General features: G+C 39.3%; 1 pseudogene; it reads left to right on the top strand.

Annotated features, from left to right (window-relative positions):
* The first annotated feature begins 221 nt into the window (after window positions 1-221).
* On the top strand, window positions 222-7,193 carry LOC112855556 (CCR4-NOT transcription complex subunit 7 pseudogene; annotated as a pseudogene).
* The last annotated feature ends 350 nt before the right edge of the window (window positions 7,194-7,543 follow it).

Raw genomic sequence — 7,543 nt, 5'->3', positions numbered from 1 at the left:
TCTGGGGGGAGATGTTTCCTTGTCTGTTCCAGCTTCCAGAGGCTGCCTGCATTCCTTGGTCCCTGACCCCACATCTTCCTACCTCTGCTTATGTCATCACATCTCCTCTGGCCTTTACTTCCTACCTTCCTCTTATAACGACATTTGTGATTACATTGGGCTCACCCAGATAATCCAGGACAATCTCCCTGTCCAGGATCCTTGATTTAATAACATCTGCAATGTCCCTTTTGCTGTATAAGGTAACTTATTCACAGGTTCTGGGGATTAGGGCATCCGTATTCTGCCTATCACAGAATACAAAGCTTTAAAATTCTATCCCAGAATTGGAAACTGAGATTCTGGAAATGTGTCTTTGTAATTCTCAGTGGAAAAAAACTTAAATCTGGGCACCTGGGTGGCTTAGTCAATTAAGGATCTGACTCTTGGTTTTGGCTCAGGTCATGATCTCACAGTTTGTGGGATAAAGACCCAAGTCGGGGTCTGAGCTCACAGCATGACCCTGCTTGGTATTCTCTCCTCCCTCCCTCTCTGCCCATCCTCTGCTTAGGTGCCTGTGTGCATGCATGCACGCTTGCTCTCTCTCTCTCCTTCAAAATAAATATATAAACATTAAAAAAAAGAAACATATAAAAAAACCTTAAATCTTCGTCTGGAAGGGTTAGAATTTATAACCGCATTTTATAGAGAAAAACAATTCCTTTTATAGAATAATGACCTTACCTTATAACCTCTTAGGAGTTTAATGCTACATTTTCTTAACTATAGGCATAAATAATCACATCAAGTTAAACCCAGGCTCAGATAGCCTTTGAATCTTGTTTCTAAGGGAAGGCCGGAATAATTTTCTCAGTTTATCTCTTCTACCTATCCTAGCTCAGTTCCCTCATTGCTATACCAAGTCTATTGTTATTTTCTTGCTTAGCAAAACCTCACCTTAGAATGAGAATTAGGGAAAATAGTCCTGTCAGATTTAGTTAAAAGCCTACCTTCAAATCTTGCCTTATGGAAGCAGTTTTAGTTTTGATTATTCCACATGAACAGAAATTTAAGCTGTCACTGCCTTCTGGACCCAGAGTTCACCAGACATTAGCTCCAGCTCTGCTCAGTGTTTTGTGTTTGTGTTCTTCAGTCCGTGAATGTCTTTCTCATTTTCCCACTTCCCATTTTATGTCATGCTCTGTATTTAGGAGGTGGAATGTAAGAACATGACTCTACTGTGCCACCTTTGTCTTGTCTTTATATTAATCTGTGCAGTAATGTAAAAGTTGTGTACTTTTCTTTATTTGCAGCCAGATTTACTAATTAAAATCCAAATATATACTTATTTTTATTCATTTTATGTACCTTAAGAACTTACTATTTATTTTTTATAAACTATAAATATCTAAAATATAGTTTTTACTTATCTATTTTTACTATCTATAAAATTGCATGCCACTAAGTGTGACTTTTATTGGATCTGTAAATTTTTAGAGACTTTTTTTTTTTATGGGAAGGCAAGATAATGATTAGAACAGGCTTTACAGCCAGATATACCTGGGTTTGCAATGAGTTCCAATGGCTAATGGTTGTGTGACCTTAGGCAAAATAAGAATAATTTCTACTTAATAGAGTTGTTTTGAAGATCAAACGAAGTAACATATACAAAGTGCTTAGCACAATGCCTAACACATAATAAGCACTTTGTTAATGGTATGTTTTTAATTAAAAAGGATCCTATTAAAAATCACGTACTTTCAAGTTCTATTTTTCTCTAAATTATTTACCTACCTCATTACCGTACTAGAGTATAGTTAACTATTTTAAGATTTTTAAAAAAGTTTATTTATTTATTTTTGAGAGAGAGGGTGTGCACACATGTGTGCAAGCACAGGGGAGGGGCAGAGAGGGAGGGAGGGAGAGAATCCCAAGCAGGCTCCATGGTATCAGATACAGCTGGATGCCAGGCTTGATCCCACAAACTGTGATATCATGACCTGAGCCAAAATCAAGAGTTGGCACTTAACCGACTGAGCCACTCCGGCACCCCCACAGTAAATTCTTGAAATACTTCATTCATTTATCTTATTCCAGATAGCACAGAATGTAAGTGGGAAATTTACATTAGAGGAAATCCAAATGGCTAATGGTTAATCATAAAAAACTCCCTATTCAAATATTTTTGACCTACAAAAACAGCAATTTCATATGGTCCAACCAAGAAAAAGATGTTCCTTACAGCACTGCCCACTAAAAAAAAAAAATCTGTCAATGAGAAAACATTATGCGATATAGTTAAGCAATGTAGTATTTTACAGCAGTTAAAATAAACTGGCCAGATCACCAAACAATGTTAAATTTAAAAAGGGAATGTATAAAACATGTATACAATGATGCTATTTATATAAATGTAAATAGTACAAGTTAATACTGTTATTAGATATGGATACATACATGGCTGTGAAAGAATTAAACAAGGAACTGGAAGGGTATATACCAATTCCTAATAGCTGTAGCCTGTAGGGCAAAAGGGCTGGAACTTTGGGTTTGGCATGAAGGGGTCTTCAGCTTTATCTCTTATGATACTATTTTTTTTAATGAAGAAAATTTAATGAAATGTTAACATTTTAAATTCTGGGTATTGGGATTGCCATATGACTCTTGTGTGCTTTCTGCTTTTTTTTTCTGACTTCACAAAATAAAAGTTTAATAAAAATAAAAGATCAGTTTAATACAGGAAGGTAAGGAAAACAATTTGTAGCTAATGATCACCTTGACAACTTGTAAATTGCAGGAAAAAAAAAAAAAAAAAACAACCCCAAATACAAGAAACTTGTGTCAAGTTCTCTTTAGTTCTTTTCCCTAATATTAAGGATCCGCCACACCAGAGATAGCACTCCGGGAGATATGTACATTTATCAAGACTGTTTCTAACAATATTGAGAAAAGAAGTTATCATGGCAAAAATATCTAAAACAGGAATTCTTTCTTTTTCTTTTTCTTTTTCTAAAACAGGAATTCTTAATCTAGGGTCTGCAAAGCCCTGATATTTGCATAGCACCTCATTTTCTGAGCAAGTTCACAGCTCTTCTCAGAGCTTTAAGAATCCTAAAGAAGATGAAAAACATCTAAAGCAAGTGCCTTGTTCATAATACACACTCACTAAATTTGCAGGCTCTTCACGCTTTGTGGATCCTCCTGCACCTATAGTTCAGTCACAGGGCACTTCTCCCCAAAGCCCAGATAACGTCCTTTCCTCATCCTTTTCCCCTAATTCAAATGTCCGCACTTTGGAGCCTCTGAGCAGTTCACTCTGCAGTCTGTACACAAGTTTGAAGCATACAATAACATCGCATGATCAGGTTGCAAGCGTATGTAACTTTCAGTATCAGAAACATTGATTTATTTTTATTTTTTAAATGTCTATTTACTTTTGAGAGAGGGAGAGAGCACGCGCACGCAAGCAGGGGAGGGGCAGAGAGAGGGGGACAGAGGATCCAAAGCAGACTCTGCGCTGACAGCAGTGAGCCTGATGTGGGCCTAGAACTCAACAACCATGGGATCATGACCTGAGCTAAAGTCTGATAGTCAACTGAATGAGCCATCCAGGCACCCCCATTTTCTTAAATTACCATAATTTTGGGGTGCCTGGGTGGCTCCGTTGGTTAAGCTTCCGACTCTTGATTTTGGGTTGGGTCACCATCTGATGGTTGGTGAGTCAGAGTCCCACAGTGGGCTCTCTGCACTGACAGTGTATTCTGTCTCTGTCTGTCTCTGTCTCTGTCTCTCTGACCCTCAACCACTTGTGCTCTCTTTCTCTCTCTCTCAAAATTAAATAAACATTAAAAATAAATAAGTTGCCATAATTTTATTGCTTTTAGTCACAACATATTTTAAAATTTAAACGTTAAATTTAATAAACTAAAGGAAGGCATGACCTTTTCACATTTATCAAAAGCAGCATGGATTGAAAACTTTGACAAATATGAATACAAGACTTAGAGATCAGAAGCCAGAAAGGAATAAGGAGATCAAACAGATCAGTTATAGAGAGAGAGCTGCTTTCTCTATACTTCAACCAACTCAGAAACATCCATGTATTTACCTTTACAGATCAAAGTGGAAAGTGAAGAAACAGGCTTAGGGCTCAGAAGTATAGAAAACCCCTCTTTTATTAGAGTGTAGGAAAACTTTGCTATCTTTTTGAATTTTCCTGAATTGAGTGTATCCCCAATATATTCGTCTATGGCTGTTACAATAAAATTTCCTAATATGTCAACGCTCTAAGAAACCATCTGCGGAGCCAGTCTCCCACACTGAATCAGGGTTGGTCTGTGTGATCAGAAGAATTTGTCGTAAGCGATGGTAAAGGACTTCCAAGGCTAGATTATAGCAGACATTGTGGCATTTACCTCGTCCTCTCTTCAATTACTCAACTTTGGGGATGCTATAGGACAATCAAGCAGATCTATGGCTAGGTCCATGTGGTGAGAAACTGAGATCTCTTGCCTTAAGCCAGTAGCAAGTAATGGAGGCCTCTTGCTTATAGCCACATGGGGAAGCCACGTTAACATAAGATCCTCTGGTCCCAGGCAAGCCTTCAGATGACTGAAGGTTTTGCTCACATAGTGTCTGCAACCACAGGACAGACCCTGAGCTACAACCATTCAGTTTAGCTGCACCCACATTTATGAAACACAGAAATTGTGAGATGGGATAATTTGTTAATGCAATAGATAACTAATGCACATTGTACAAAATGAAAGAAGGCAGACAAAATAGGCCACATATTGGATGATCCTAGTGATGTGAAATGTCCATAATAGGCAAATCCAAAGAGACAGAAAGTAGGTTGGTGGTTTCCAGGGTCTCGGATGAGAAAGGAATGGGGAGCAATTGGTAATGAGTATTTCTTTTTTGGGGTGAAGATGTTCTGGAATTGAATGGGTGTACCCCTTGTGAATACACTAGAAACCAATGAATTGTACCTCCTTAAAAGGGTGAATTTTAAGGTATATGAATTGTGAATTGTATCTGAAGTATGTGTTTTTTCACATTACAGATTTGTGACCTGGAAATAGAGTGTGGCTATAACAGAAACCCAAAATGTGGGAGTGGATTTAGAACAGAGCAGGGGCTGGAAGTTGGATGGACTTTGAAGAGGGTGTTAGTGAAAACCTCAGGAGCCTCGAAGAAACCCTTCGGAAGTATGATGGCCTTTGAGGCTGAAGCTGTGGCCTTAAAGGACAGTGAGGAAAATCTTATTGGAAATCGGAGGAAAGGAATTCTAATTTTGCAGTGGCAGAAACACTTTTGGCCTGAAGGAACACAGAAAGTAGAAAATGTGCCCAATAAACAGGGGAATCCAGCTGAGATGTCCCGTGTTCAATGTGCCTCCTGCCTTCTTCCTGCTGCTTATACTAAAGGCACGAGAGACATAAGCTAAAGGAAGGACTACTTGATAAAAAGAATCAATAATGGATGGTTTGGAAAATTCCCAGACTCTCCAGATGGCAAATGAAGCTAAAATTAAGAAATGGCTTCAAGGCAAAGATAAAATTTAGGGCACTTCCTGGAAAACACAGTCTAAAGATGAAGCTGAGGTCCTGACTATAAAATCCTTTCACTGCTGGAAGAACCAAGATGGTGCCTCAGAGGGCTATATAAACAACAGGGTTTATTAGAAACAAGTGTTTCTAATGTTTACTAACATGAACCCGCGCCCCCCCCCCCCCACCTCCCCGTGAGATTTGTAGGAAACTTGCCAGGTTGAAACAAATTACATTGGCAGGCACACTACTTAGACTGAAAGGACAGAGCACAAAAGAGGCCTTTGGGCCTCAAACTTGTATGAGCAGAAAGCAGGCTGAGAAAGCCACTCAGCTACCAACACATGCTACCTTTCATGAACAAATTATAACTCAGTGGGCAGAACCAGTGGCCTGGAGAATATAGCCAAGAACAAAGAATTATCCCCAGGCCTTGAGTACTAATCAAGGAGCTGCCAACCTGTGTCTGGTTGGATTTCAGAATTGCTAGAACTCATGTATGTCTTCCGTTTCCCCACTTTCTGAAGAGGAGGGTCTATAGCAATAACTGTACATATGTTGTGCCATTGCATGTTCCACATGTGGGGAGCAAATAACTTGTCTTTAGTTCACAGATCTCAGATACAGAGGAACTATACTTCAGGAACTACCCCCAAGGAACCTTACCCATACCTAGACCGGATTTACACGATAGATACTGGGCTATGAGCGGATACTATAATGGAAAGAAATTTCTGGAAAACTTGGGAGGATGTAAGCGTATTTTGTATGTAGAAAGGACATTAATGTAGACTTGTTAAAGATAATTCAGCTAGGACTGACATTTGTGAATGAGCAAGGAGAATACCCTCCAGGAACTTCAACTTGGCAGTTTAATTTTAAATTTAATTTGACAAAGGACATGTATGCCCAGGACTCTATAGAGCTACTAACAACATCTGGCATCCAGTTTAAAAAACATGAGGAGGAAGGAATTGAGACCCAGTACTTTGCAGAACTTCTTATGACATCAGGAGTGGTCCTCTGTGAAGGGGTCAAATGGTTATCATTTCATAGTGGTTATGACCTTGGCTATTTAATGAAAATCCTGACCAACTCTAACTTGCCTGAAGAACTTGACTTCTTGGAGATCCTTTGATTATTTTTTCCTGTCATATATGATGTGAAGTGCCTCATGAAGAGCTGCAAAAATCTCAAAGGTGGTTTACAGGAAGTTGCTGAACAGTTAGAGCTGGAACGGATAGGACCACAGCATCAAGCAGGATCTGATTCATTGCTCACAGGAATTGCCTTTTTCAAAATGAGAGAAGTATGAAGACATCAGTGCCTTTTTCTCAGTTGGTTGTTAGGTTGAGAACATTAAAAATCTTATGATTTTTAGAGCAGAGGTCAGACCGTGGTAGATGACCCCCCATGATCTCCATCCACTTCCTAATATTCATACCTTGTGTAATCCCTCCAAGATTGTATCACGGCTGGTCTGTGTAATCTAGAGAATATAGCATCTGTGATGGGGTATGATTTCTGAGGCTAGGCTATAAAAGACACTGACTTCTGCCTGGCTTATGGCTCTTCCTCTTTCCCTCCCTCTTTCTCTGTCCCTCTCTCTCAATGTCCCTCGAATCACTTGCTCTGGGAAAAGCCAATTAACATGAGACTAAGATACTTAGGCAGTCCTACGGAGAGGCCCACATGGTGAGAAACTGAGACCTCTTACCACCAGTCAAGTGAGTAAGCCATTTTAGAACAATTTCCTCCAGCTCCGGAGAAGCCTTGAGATGACTACATCTTGTCTGCAACCTCATTAGAGACTGGTGCCAGACTCACCCAGCCAGGCTACTGAATTCTTTTTTTTTTTTTTATTTTATTTTTTTATTTTATTTTTTATTTTTTTTTTTCAACGTTTTTTTATTTATTTTTGGGACAGAGAGAGACAGAGCATGAACAGGGGAGGGGCAGAGAGAGAGGGAGACACAGAATCGGAAACAGGCTCCAGGCTCTGAGCCATCAGC

Source organism: Puma concolor, chromosome B3, assembly GCF_028749965.1.
Source record: "Puma concolor isolate L17-30 chromosome B3, mPumCon1.1.hap2, whole genome shotgun sequence".
Classification (NCBI taxonomy): Eukaryota; Metazoa; Chordata; class Mammalia; order Carnivora; family Felidae; genus Puma; species Puma concolor.
This window is presented reverse-complemented; position numbering and strand designations above follow the sequence as displayed.